Raw genomic sequence first — 13,625 nt, 5'->3', positions numbered from 1 at the left:
GTCTTCTAAGCTGGCACGTGGGAAATTGGCGCCCTCTCTCAGAGTGCCCAGGGAAACTTCTAGTCACAGCTCTACCGCCATCTTACCCAAAATAATTCATACGAATGTATCAGACATTTAATGGAGCCATGAACTTTAAGACAGTTTAGAATACATTTTTCTGGACTCCATTAACCATAAAAGATTGTTATAATTGTGATAAGCAGTACTAGGTAGATGCTTTAGGGGGTATTGTTGCTTGCCATTATGTAACTGCTAAACTGCTGTATCTTTCAGTTCACTTTTGTAGGCGCATGCAATTAATACTTTTTGTATTTTATTTTCTTAAACAAGAAGGGAAAATTCTTTTCTGTTGTTAGAGAGGTGGTGATCTATCCTGGATGCAAGGCATCGATGGCGGCCGTGGACATCGGAATCGAGTAAAAGGGCTAACTTAAATATCAGCTTAATTTGGTAAGTACTAAAACAATACCGTTAACCATTATCAATGAACATTAGAAAAATGATTCAACTTAAATAATAATATTTCTTAATATTATTACTTAGGACAGCTACCACAGAATACTATGGAATTAATACTATTAATAACAATACCGTTCGTTTCATTAACACGTTTTAACGCCGGGATGGTTCCTTTGAAAGGGCACGGCCGATTTCCTTCCCCATCCTTCCCTCACCCGAGCTTGCGCTCCGTCTCTAATGACCTCGTTGTTGACGGGACGTTAAACACTAATCTCCTCCTCCTCCTCCTCCAACACGTTTTAACATGGAAATCGTTTCTATTTCTGTTTATAATTGTCCAGACTAAACGAGTGATGCAACCAAATGGAAAGTAGCTGCCACAGAATTCAGTTGTTCACTTGCTTTCCAAAGGAAATTCATGACAGTATCTTAGATTACACAAAGAGCAACATCGTTTGTCACCAGTGAAGCCAAATGTTAGTACTGAGACTTTGGTGATATACAGTGACAAGCTCCTAAATTATATGCATTTCTGGTACCTAATAACCTTCCCCAATACATGCATTATTTAAAAATATTCAGTTTCTAGAGACAACATTATCTTAAATTATGTACGCTACTGGCCATTAAAATTGCTACACCAAGAGGAAATGCAGATTATAAACGGGTATTCATTGGACAAATATATTATACTAGAACTGACATGTGTTTAATTTTCACCCAATTTGGGTGCATAGATCCTGAGAAATCAGTACCCAGAACAACCTGCTCCGGCCGTAATAACGGCCTTGATATGCCTGGGCATTGAGTCAAACAGAGCTTGGATGGCGTGTACAGGTACAACTGCTCCTGCAGCTTCAACACGATACCACAGTTCATCAAGAGTAGTGACTGGCGTATTGTGACGAGCCAGTTGCTCGGTCACCATTGACCAGATGTTTTCAGTTGGTGAGAGATCTGGAGGTTGAGTTGGCCAGGGCAGCAGTCGGACATTTTCTGTATCCAGAAAGCCCTGTACAGGACCTGCAAAATGCGGTCGTGTGTTATCCTGATGAAATGTAGGGTTTTGCAGGGATGGAATGAAGGGTAGAGCCACGGGTCGTAACACATCTGAAATGTAACGTCCACTGTTCAAAGTGACGTCAATGCGAACAAGAAGTAACCGAGACGTGTGACCATTGGCACCTCATACCATCATGCCGGTTGATATACCAGTATGGCGATGACGAATACACGCTTCCTATGTGCGTTCACCACGATGTCGCCAAACACGGACGCAACCACCATGATGCTGTAAACAGAACCTGAATTCATCCGAATAAATGACGTTTTGCCATTCGTGCATCTAGGTTCGTCATTGGGTACACCATCTTAGGCGCTCCTGTCTGTGATGCAGCGTTAAGGGTAACCGCAGCCATGGTCTCCGAGCTGATAGTCCGTGCTGCTGCAAACGTCGTCAAACTGTTCGAGCTGATGGTCTTGTCTTGCAAACGTCCGCATCTGTTGACTCAGGGATCGAGACGTGGCTGCACGATCCAGTACAGCGATGCGGATAAGATGCCAGTCATCTCGACTGCCAGTAATACGAGGCTGGTTGGATCCAGCACGGCGTTCCGTATTACCCTCCTGAACCTACCGATTCCATATTGTGCTAAAAGTCATTGGATCTCGACCAACGCGAGCAGCAATGTCGCGATACAACAAACAGCTATCGCGATAGGCTACAATCCGACCTTTATCAAAGTCGGAAACGTGATGGTACGCATTTCTGCTCCTTACACGAGGCATCTCAACAACGTTTCACCAGGCAACGCCGGGAAACTGCTGTTTGTGTACGAGAAATCGGTTGTAAATTTTCCACATGTCAGCACGTTGAAGGTGTCGCCACCGGCGCCAACCGTGTGTGAATGCTCTGCAAAAGCTAATCATTTGCATATCACAGCATCTTCGTCCTGTCGGTTAATTTCGCGTCTGTAGCACGTAATCATCGCGGTGTATCAATTTTAATGGCCAGTAGTTTAGTACATTATAATACAAAGAACATACCTCTTACATCTATCACCTGAATCTTTTTGAACCTTCATACATATATGTATAAATACTGTTAATGATTATGGTTATGACTGCTTCGAATAACGGCATACGAAATTCAATGGCTATCGTCTGAAGAAAATAAATTCACGCCCATCATAACAGGAAACACGCTAATCTCAACAGACCACGCTGTACACACTGTCTTTTAGTGTTGGAATATGAGTGACATACTGTTACACAAAGAGCGCACCTGTTGTGCCTTTCACTGTACACTAAACACAGCTTTACTTTACTCATCAAGCCAACATTCCACTGTCGATCACTAAAGCCTAGTTTTGGTGTTCCTCTTGTCAGAGAGACGCCCCTGTCTGCATGGCTCCTCGAGTCGCCAGCCTCACGTCTGAGAAAGACTCCAATCACTATCCTGTTCTGTTTAATTGCACACTTTGAGGCCACGTCCAACTATGTTCATTAGCGATGTCCCAGTCCCAGAACATCAGCACACCATCTTTGCAATAGGCTTCTTACTTTGTGGCTGTCCATACGCTGAGTACGCTGAGTCATCCACAGCTCTCACTGTCACCACTACACCTCAGCCTTCCAACTGCAGTTCAGGTGATTTGAGTTAATTCAAGCCCAGCGCCAATCCTTTTCTCATCTGCCAAACTATCCACAGCTAGTTGTGTAGGTTTCCCTTGATGTCACCCCATCTCCTGTCCCCCTTTCACAGTCCCAGAGTGCAGTCCACTTCCACAATCTCATTCACCGCCACCCAGGCCAGCCACAGAGTATTCTCCACATGCACAACCTTAACGCTCAACACCCAGCGCAGCCACAGTATGCAGTCTGCTTCCACTACTGCCAAGCACAGCCATGCCATTCAGCCCACTTCCACAGTCTCAGCTTCCATTACACAGCACAGCCACACTGTGGTGCTCACTTCCACAACCTCATCTCCCATTATGCCCACTTCCCAAACCTCAGCTGCTGCCTCTGCTGTGCTGTGTTGCCCACTTATACGACCTCAGCTCTCATTACCTTGTGCTGCCACAGTATACAGCCCACGTCCAAAACCTCATACATCAACACCAAGCACAGCCACACCATCCAACCCACTTTTAGAACCTCAGCTGCCACCACCCAGCACAGCCACACGGTTCTGCCCACTTCCACAACCTCAGACGTCAACAGCGAGAACATTTATGTCGTGCTGCCCATTTCCACCACCGCAGCTGCTGCCACCTAGCACAGCCAAAATGTTTTGCCCTCTTACACAACCTCAGCTCCCTTCACCGAATGCAGCCATATGTGCAGCCCACTTCCAAAACCTCAGCCACTATCATCAAGCACAGCCACACCATCCAGTCCACCTTCACAACCTCAGCTGCTGCGCTGCCCACTTCCACAACATCAGCCATCTCTACCCAGCACAGCCATGCCGTGTAGCCCAGTTGCACAACTTAGCTCCTGCCACCTAGAACAGCCATGCCATCCAGCCTTTTTCCACAACCTGAGCCGCTGCTACCCTGAACAACAACACAGTATGTTGACCATTGACGCCGGCCGGGGTGGCCAAGTGGTTAAAGGCACTACAGTCTAGAACCGTGTGACCGCTACGGTCGCAGGTTCGAATCCTGCCTCGGGTGTGATGTCCTTAGGTTAGTTAGGTTTAAGCAGTTCTAAGTTCTAGGGGACTAATGACCTTAGAAGTTAAGTCACATAGTGCTCAGAACCATTTGAACCATTTTTTTACCATTGACGACGTCCTGTAGGCTCCCCGACACTCCCTGCAGTCAGGGCATTGGTCTCTGGGAGATGTTTCCTTGTTGTGAGCGGAGCAGGCCACTGACATTTTCCGTCTCGCATCATGCTGACCTTGTCCTCTACCTCAAAACTATTATGAGAGCAGTGCCGTCGCAGGTGGCTGGGTGAGACAGGAAGGACTGTGTGGCCACGCATTTCAAATTAAGGCACAACTGTAGAGATAGGGTACAGGATAAAATAAAGGAGACTTCTTCCACCATTTATAACTCGCACGTCAGCCTCTCTGTGCTCACAATTGGCATCCAGCATCACAGTAACTTTAATCACTAAGAACCACACATTCTTTAGTATGCCTCCCACAATAATTGTTACTCCCTGAGTCAATCAGATCCTCATTTCCAACCATTCAGTTTTCAGACAATATTACACAATGTCTTTTCTTTCTTCTTCTCTCTGCGCCCTTGCAACGGAAAATATACGTATACTGTATTTTATACACTAAATTACATGCACTATCTGATCCATAGCATCAGGACAGATAGGGTTGATAGAAGAGATAGAGGAGATCCAACGGAGAGCAGCGAGTTTCGTTAGAGGATCATTTAGTAATCGCGAAAGCGTTACGGAGATGATAGATAAACTCCAGTGGAAGATTCTGGAGGAGAGACGCTCAGTAGCTCGGTACGGGCTTTTGTAGTAGCTCGGTACGGGCTTTTGTTGAAGTTTCGAGAACATACCTTCACCGAGGAGTCAAGCAGTATATTGCACGCTCCTACGTATATCTCGCGAAGAGACCATAAGCATAAAATCATAGAGATTACAGCCCACACAGAGGCATACCGACAATCCTTCTTTCCACGAACAATACGAGACTGGAATAGAAGCGAGAACCGATAGAGGTACTCAAGGTAGCCTTCGCCACACACCGTCAGGTGGCTTGCGGAGTATGGATTTAGATGTGGATGGTGATGTTGGACACCTTAAAAGGATCTGTTCGGTCATTCTGGCTACTTAAAGGGAACTAAAACTCCAGGATGCACTCCATTACATAATATTGGTCTTGTACCCTGCAATACAAGCTATGAGTGTTCTGGTTATTTACCTTTTGATGGTTAATCTGAATATGAATTAACACTTTCAGCAAACATAAGAAACGGACACTATGGGTTGTTGCACTCGTCCCAGGAAGACGTGTTGAAGAGAGTGACTAGTCGAATTAACGGAATGAAGGTAAGTCAAACTCACGCTTCCATGAGTTCCCTTAGTGTCCTATTTAATGATATCGGTAACAGCAAATTTAACGTTCACCATCCAACAATGGAGGCATATTCAGCACTTGACAGACTCCTCTCTCAGAGAGAGAGACTCTGCCCCACTTGGGATGGACTGCTGGGACTGAAGACTGCCCAGCTCCACTGTCCCTTTTGCTTCTCTCAGAGATTCGCAACAGAATCTTCTCCCTACTTGTCATCTAAGGCCCCCTTAGCCTCTCCTAAGGAAAACACATAGCTTTTTCCATCCAATTAGAATATTGGAATCTTCCAGAAGGGAGAAACAAATGAGATGATGTCGCTCCCTGTCAAATGAAGTTTAGTGAATGGGAAATCAGATTTATCCCACCCAAAAGTAGAAAAGTTCGTTGTATACCTTGGGCCAGTCTGTTGCGACAATAACTCTTTTGTGAACTCAGTGTTGTAGCCACCAGCATGATCGGACCACAGTCTGGTCGCCTCCAGGGAACATTCTGACGACCGTGAAGAACTACGGCAAGACGGACAGACCCTCGTCATCCCTCTGTTTGTGAGGGCATGACAAAGGAGAGCGTTTACAGAAGACAAGATGCCCAACGAGTTATTACGCACTGGCGCCAGTTTGTCGGCTGCAAAGCCCCGCACGAAACCCCGCCTCCCTCCCACCCGATACGTCAGTGACTCCACAATGGGGACACGGACGCTGGGGTTTGTTTGACCGTAGCGTCTCATGGCATACTAGCGCCGATGCACCACGCACGCCGCTGTAATTTTTAAGCATTAATCGCTCCAGCCTTGCAGGAGTAACCAATGTTTTGTGAACAGGCGACTACAGGTGGCCCCCTGACTGTTTTCGGCCGGACTGGGATGAAGGAAAGCATCACCCCGCAGACGGGGCGCGCCCATGCTAAAATCTACCAACAGGGCCAGTATGACTGCAACTGCACTTCCATTGATTCTTAGAGATTGTAAAGGTACTAGAATTACGTAACCATTACGGCAGCTCACCTCAACCTCTCGATACCAGTAATATTCTACTGTGTTTCTGTAGAAGTAGTTAACATATTTATGAGACAATATTCAGATTTGATTTCATTTGTGATACATCGATATGTTTATATTGCACTGATATTATTCTTATGTGTATTCTTTCTTTTGTCACTATGATCTTTGACGTACTTGTAACTCAGATTTTTGGGTGTGTAAGCGATTGTTAGTTGGTTGTTAACTTGTTAGAGAGTCGGATGTGGAGAAAGTCAAGTGTTGGATATCATGTTGGAAAGACGCATAACGTAGTCAGCTTACAAAATGCGTAATTTAACTGTGACTGTGATGAAGATGTTTTCAAGTATGTTTTGTATTGTGAAGTGATGTTTGAGTGTCACGTGATACTGCAATTAAAAGGAAGTGTAACTTAAATTCGGAGTGCTGATAATTTTTTTACATCACCATTCTCCAGCAAAAGTATAATCATCAAGAAAGGATTGTGAAGCACATCTACAAAACTTCTGAATATAGCAGAATAAAACCTAAGCCTCTTTGCATCCGAGCTTGGAATCGTAACCACCTAGATTTTCAACGATTGAGCCATGATTTTACGACGAGACCGGCGTGGGAAACACAAAAAGATGAGTGCCTAGTTTTTTTATTGTTACATTAAATGACTATATTAACTGTGCTCTAATGACACATGCCACATAATATTACTGTTGCTGCCCGAAAATGCAGTGTTTTGCAGCGTGAGCAACACCATAATCGTTATTAAATGCCGACCTTTGTTGTGGTAGGATTGTTAGAAAGTGGGTGCTCTTGCCGGGATAGGCAGCACTAAATATTCAAAAATTAACTGTAGATGTGTTTCAGGAAAAAGTACACAGTGAATCTGTTATGAAAAACATCGACAAAACCTGTCAATCAAAAGGAGACGACCACAGGGCGAAAAATGGAAGCAAAAAACAATGGAACGACAAAGGATTTAAAATAAACACTACGACTGGATTCCGACGGAGAAGACTTCAGCTATCAGTTAAGTAAAAATTCTAACGAATTTTGTTTATTGGTATTGTCATTTCTACTGGTTCATTTTCTGTTAACAGTTAATAATGGATAAAATTAATGCAGGGGAAGAAATAGTGGGGGAGGATCACAAACTCGATAGGATTGAAATAATTCTGCAACTTCTGAGTAAGCAGAATGAAAACATAAATAATTTAAGATCTGAAATGAAGGCTGAAATTGACAATAGGTTAAGGGAGAATTTGAATAAGCAATTAAATGCTATAAAAACTGAGTTAACTGAGGTCAAAAATACGCTGGAAGGTAACTTAAAGGTGGTATAATCGAGGGTAGACAATGTGGAGAAAAAAGTAATTGTTATTGAAAATGAATTCATTGCTGAAAATAGTAACAGAGCCAGGGAAATTCAGAAACTTCAAAATGAAAATGAAACACTAGATGAAAAATTGAATGACTTGAAAATAAACAGTGTTAATGCAGTCAGTAGTGTTGAGAAAAAGTTTGACAGTTTAGAATCAAATCTTACCAATAAATTAGACACATTAAAAACTAAAATAAATCATAACAAGAATTTGTACAGTCATCGATCAGCATGGTCGAACCTGTTAGTGAAAAGTTTTCCTTGTGATAATTTGCACCCAGTTGATTTTTTGCACCATTGCCAGGAATGTCTGATAATTCATAAATTAAATTTGTCAAAAAATTTCTTGAAGGAGAGGCCCTATCCTGGGCTAACCAAAATTTTGATCAATGGGAAACCTTTGCAAATTTTGAGGAAAGCTTCTTAAACAAGTTTTTGTCAGAATCAGAACAGGGGAGGACTAAATCTCACTTTTTAAATGGACCAAATTTCAGAGGGAGAGTGGGCACCATGAAAGCATTTTGTAAAGATCAGTTGAGAAAATTAATATATTTAGATAAACCTTTTGATGAAATGACACAAATAGATGCGCTGAAAAGCAGGCTACCTGAAAAATTGCAATGGGATTTAGTTCATGGGTCTGATGATTCTGCGGAATAATTTTTAAAATATGTGGATAAATTGGATAAGGCATTAGAAAGAGGGACCAACAGGAGGCGTGGTATTCAAACAAGTATGGAGAGAGGAGGGACTACTGAGACAATATATATGAACAACACAGGGGAAACAATAGGGATCAAAATGGTAATGACAGAGACAGGGATAGATATTTTGGAAATAGAAACAGATGGGATGACAGAAACAGGGGGGAACAAAACTGGAGATCAAACAGAGAAAACAGGCAGGAAATCTCCGGACCACCTCAATGAGGGTCCGCAATTTTGCGGCGAGAAAATGCAATCCCAATGGGACCTACAATAACAACTGGGGATTTAGAGATAAAGGAAGAAGGACAAATGTAACTTATTATTATAATAAAACCAGTGAAAGACAAAGCAAATACACACCACAAATAACAGACATTCATGTTCTACACCAAATTAATACTTCAAATTTTGATCAGAAACTTTAGGATACAATAAGAGAAAATAACAATGTCGACAGCAGTAAGGTAACTACTTCTGAGAACAAGCCAGATGAGGATATTGCAATTGTGGCAGAATTTTATAATTGGGTAGAGAATAATAATCTATGTCATTCTGAAGTATCTGACAAACATTAATGCTCTGATTTGAATAATTTATTTAATGAAAATGAAAAGTTATGTGAAGAGAGAGAGATGGAACTTAATGTGACTGTGGATAGGATGCATGATAAGGAAAGTTTTGATTTTGATGAAAATATGCAAGCTAATGATGTTGTTGGGAGTTGTATGGAGGTAAGTAATGGTGAGATTAATGCTGTAGGTGAGTATCAGGTATTCGTCGATATTATTTCAAGTGAAGTAGTGAAGCTATGTGATAATTAAGTTGATAATTGTGAGTATTATGATGAGGTAAGTGTGGTTAGTGATAAGGTAAGTGTGGTTAGTATGGAGAAGGAGGACACTCATGCATCTGAAGAACAGGTAAAGTTAACCCAGTGTAACCAATTTAATGCAGCAGAGGGCTGTAAGGTTGTGCCAGCTAATAGTAGGTAAGTATTTAAACCCACATACAAGTTCTGAAGGAAAAGGTGAAAAATTTTTAAATATATTATGGAACAGTTGCAATTACAAAACACATAGGGAAGAGTTGTGGAACTATTTAGCTAAAATTTGTAGAAGGTTATATCCTCACTGGTGGCAAAGTGTAAAATGTAATGAATATCTGTTGTATGACATGTTGTATCCATAGATGATGATAATTAAAGTGTCAATGTGTGTCTGAAGTTGTTAAAAACTGATCAGGAAAATGAGGGTAATTTTAGAGAAATTGAAAATGACCTGTTGTATGAACCATTAAAAGAAGAAGTCGAAGAATGTGAATTAGGGTGTCCATACATTAACGCTAAAGTAAACAATTGGGAGGGAAACTGTCTCATCGATACAGAAAGTCCTATTTCAGCTATTTCAGAAAAATTTTGAAATAAAATTAAAGACAGTGTTGATTTTGTTGAGGTCTCTGTGATGGGAGTAAAGATAAGAGGAGCTACAGGCAAACACAGTAAACTCATCAAGAGTCAAATATTTTTATCATTTGAAATAGGAAATGTAAAATTTGAGCAGGGTTGTCTTGTTATTCCAAGTTTAGAAGAGAACATATTGTTTGGCATGGACTGGGTGTTAAAGGTAAGTGCTGCATTTAGCTGGAGTGAGATGAAGTTCATTGTGTGTGTACCCAAAAGCAAATATTATTGTGTGTACACAACTGTTTATTATACACTGTGGATAAGGTTGCAATCATGTCAGGAAAATCATAGACTATGAAGAGAATTTGTACTGTTGTGATAACAAGCCTGAGCTAAATTTTTCTGGTCAAAATTATGAAAACCTAGTTAAAAGCAAATTAGAGGAAGCAGTTAATTGGGACAGTGATCAAAAGAGACAGTTGGAAAATTTATTGTGGGGATTTCAAGATGTTTTCAATGAAAAACCTGGAACAGTCAGGAATCGTCAATGCACTTTACACCTTAAAAATCATGAACTTTTTTTCCTCAAGCCTTGTAGTATTCATTTTGCAAAAAGAAAAGAAGTAGAGTGTGAGATACAAAAAATGGAAGCATGGGGTATAATCGAAAGAAGTAACAGTGATTATAATAATCCTTTAGTGGTGGTTTCCAAACGTGGAGGTGGCGTTAGACTTGTACTTGATTCTAGGCACCTTAACAAATTTTTGAAAAGAGAAAATGATCATCCAGAAAACATAGATGAACTGTTACATAAATTTGAATGTGTGAAATTCGTGAGCACCTTAGACTTAATTTCTTTACAAATAAATTCTAGAAAATACACCGCATTTTTGTATGGAAAAAGTTATCATTACTGTGTTGTACCATTTGGACTAACTGTTTCTGTTGCTGAGAGCATTAGATCTTGTTTTGGGGGATGGACTACTGTCTAAACATACTGTATATGTAGATGATATTTTGATTTCAGGAAAACATGAGAAGAACATTTTGAATTGCTAACACAGGTGTGTACAAAATCGAGGGAAGGGGGTATGACCTTAATGTTAGAAAAATTTAAATTTGGAGTAAGTGAACTGAAATTTTTGAGACGCTTTATTTCGGAAAAGGGAACTGAACCAGACAGAGAAAAAATTGAAGCTGTAGAGAATTTTCCTGTTCCTAAAAATAAAAAGTAATTAAAATATTTTTTGGTCTTGCCAGATTTTACAGAAAGTTTGTCTGTACTCAATCTTGTTTATGTGATCTATTAAAGAAAAATACTGTCTGGGATTGGTCATCTGATTGTCAAAAAGCATTTCATGAGATAAAGAAACAACTTTCACAGAGCAGAATTCTGTATAGGCCTGACATGTCTTTACCCTTTCTGTTTGATGACTGACAGCAGTGATGCAGGATTAGGAGCACACTTATTTCAGGAAAAAGTAGTAAGAGGTGATATTGAACACCATTCCATTGCATTTGCTAGTACAGTATTACAAAAGTATGAAAAGACTTACACTGTGACTGAAAAAGAACTTTTGGCTACACATTGGGCTTTCAACAAATTTAAAAATTATCTTCTTGGACACAAAGTAATTGTTTACTCTGACCACAAAGCACTAAGTTACTTACAGGAGTGTAGGCTTTATCAAAGTAGAATCACCAGATAGGCATTACTCTTACAACAATTTGATTATGAAATTAAATATGTTAAGGGGAAAGAAAATGTTACTGCTGAAGCACTTTCTAGGTCACCTATTGGGCTAAATTTTGATAATGAAACAGGCATTGGTGACAAAAATTTCCAAATTATGTATTTGAAGGGAATAAAAGAGGAAGGAGGGATTTTAAAAATTTGCAATGACCTTAGGAGGCACCAAAATCATGATGAAAATTGGAAATTGGTAAAAAGTTATTTGGGAGTCAAGCAAAAGATAGATGATTACTATAAGGTACACAAAGGGATTCTGTTCAGAAGATTAAGACCTGATTTGGATGACTGCAAATTTTTGTTGGGCTGAGAAGCACATAGACACATTAGTTAAGTATATACACGAGAGCTTTGGACATTGTGGTTCTGTGAAATGCATACAAAAGATTCAGGAAAATGTCTATTTTTATAATATTGCCATAAGAGTGAAGAAAAAATTTGCAGCCTGTGACCAAAGCCAAAGAGTAAAGGTGAGTAATCAAACATGCAGAGGGATGATGCAAAATATTTTGCCCAGCAAAAATTTAGAGCCGACAGCTTGCGACATTTATGGATGCCTCCCCAAGTCAAAAGGAGGTTACAGTTTTATCTTTGTGATTGTTGACATATTCTCAAAATTCATCAAATTGTATCCATTAAGGAAAACCACAAGTAAACAGATAACATCTAAATTAACCAGTGATTATTTCAATAAGGTAGGTACTCCCCAAGCAATCTTGTCAGACAGTGGCTCACAATTTACATCACAAGTATGGAAAGATTTTGTTGAAAATGCAAACATAAAACATATTTTGATTTCAGTTTATCACCCGTCCAGTAATTCAGCAGAGAGATACATGAGAGAGATAGGGAGGTTGTGCAGAACATATTGTAGTAAGAACCATGTAAATTGGATTGAATATGTAAATGATTTCAAAGACATGATGAACAGTTTGCAACACACATCAACTGGCTTTTCACCATTCGATATTATGTTTAACAAAAGGCCCACTAGCTTTATTACTGAACACATAGACTTTCCAGTTTGTCAATTTTTGTCATCTCAGGAGAGAGAACAAATTGTAAAAGACACCATGAAAAAGCAAGCAGATTACACAAAGAAAAGACACGATGCTAAAGGCACGTTTTCCCACTTTATTATTGGTGATTTGGTTTTGGTTAAAATGAAAGATAAATTTAAACTTATGACTTCAGAATTAAAGAATTTTTTTGGTATTTATATAGGACCATTTGAAGTGAAAGAAAATCCTCACTCAAATACTTACAGATTAATCTATCCAGAGTCGAGGAAATTATTTGGTTTGAGGAATGTAACTGAATTGAAACCTTATAAGTCTGATACCTAAAATGAAATTTGTGAATCTCAATAACCTGGGATACAAGGAAAATTTTTCACATTTTATATTGTTTACGAAGGCTTGCTTAATGTAATTTCTATTTTGATGACATGTAATATATATACTATTCATTGAATATATGGCTAGATGTAAGAAAATATTTTGGTGGTTGCTTCTGCATTTTATTTTCTGTGTGTGGTAGGACATATGCTATTTTAGTTGTAGTTTACTCATGTTTGTTATTAGACATTTTAATAGACATTTTGACATTCATATTTTGTGCTTACTACTATTTCCTTTATGTGCTGATCTCATTTATGCTGAAAACATTTTATTGCTGTTATTATGTTTTCTGAACCTATTTATTGGAAAAGACTGAAATTGGAATATTATGAACAGGCTAAGCCTGCTTATTTGCCCACTTGACAGTTGGGATGTATGAAATTTAGGACTTTTCCACACTGTGGAATTAAATCATTCTTTTGTGTATTATTGGTGAACCATTCTGTCTGCCTATGGAGGCAACACACAGATACTAACAA

The sequence above is a fragment of the Schistocerca cancellata genome, chromosome 7 (assembly GCF_023864275.1).
Source record: "Schistocerca cancellata isolate TAMUIC-IGC-003103 chromosome 7, iqSchCanc2.1, whole genome shotgun sequence".
Lineage (NCBI taxonomy): Eukaryota > Metazoa > Arthropoda > Insecta > Orthoptera > Acrididae > Schistocerca > Schistocerca cancellata.
The sequence above is the reverse complement of the archived record's forward strand: the minus strand, read 5'-3'. Positions refer to the sequence as shown.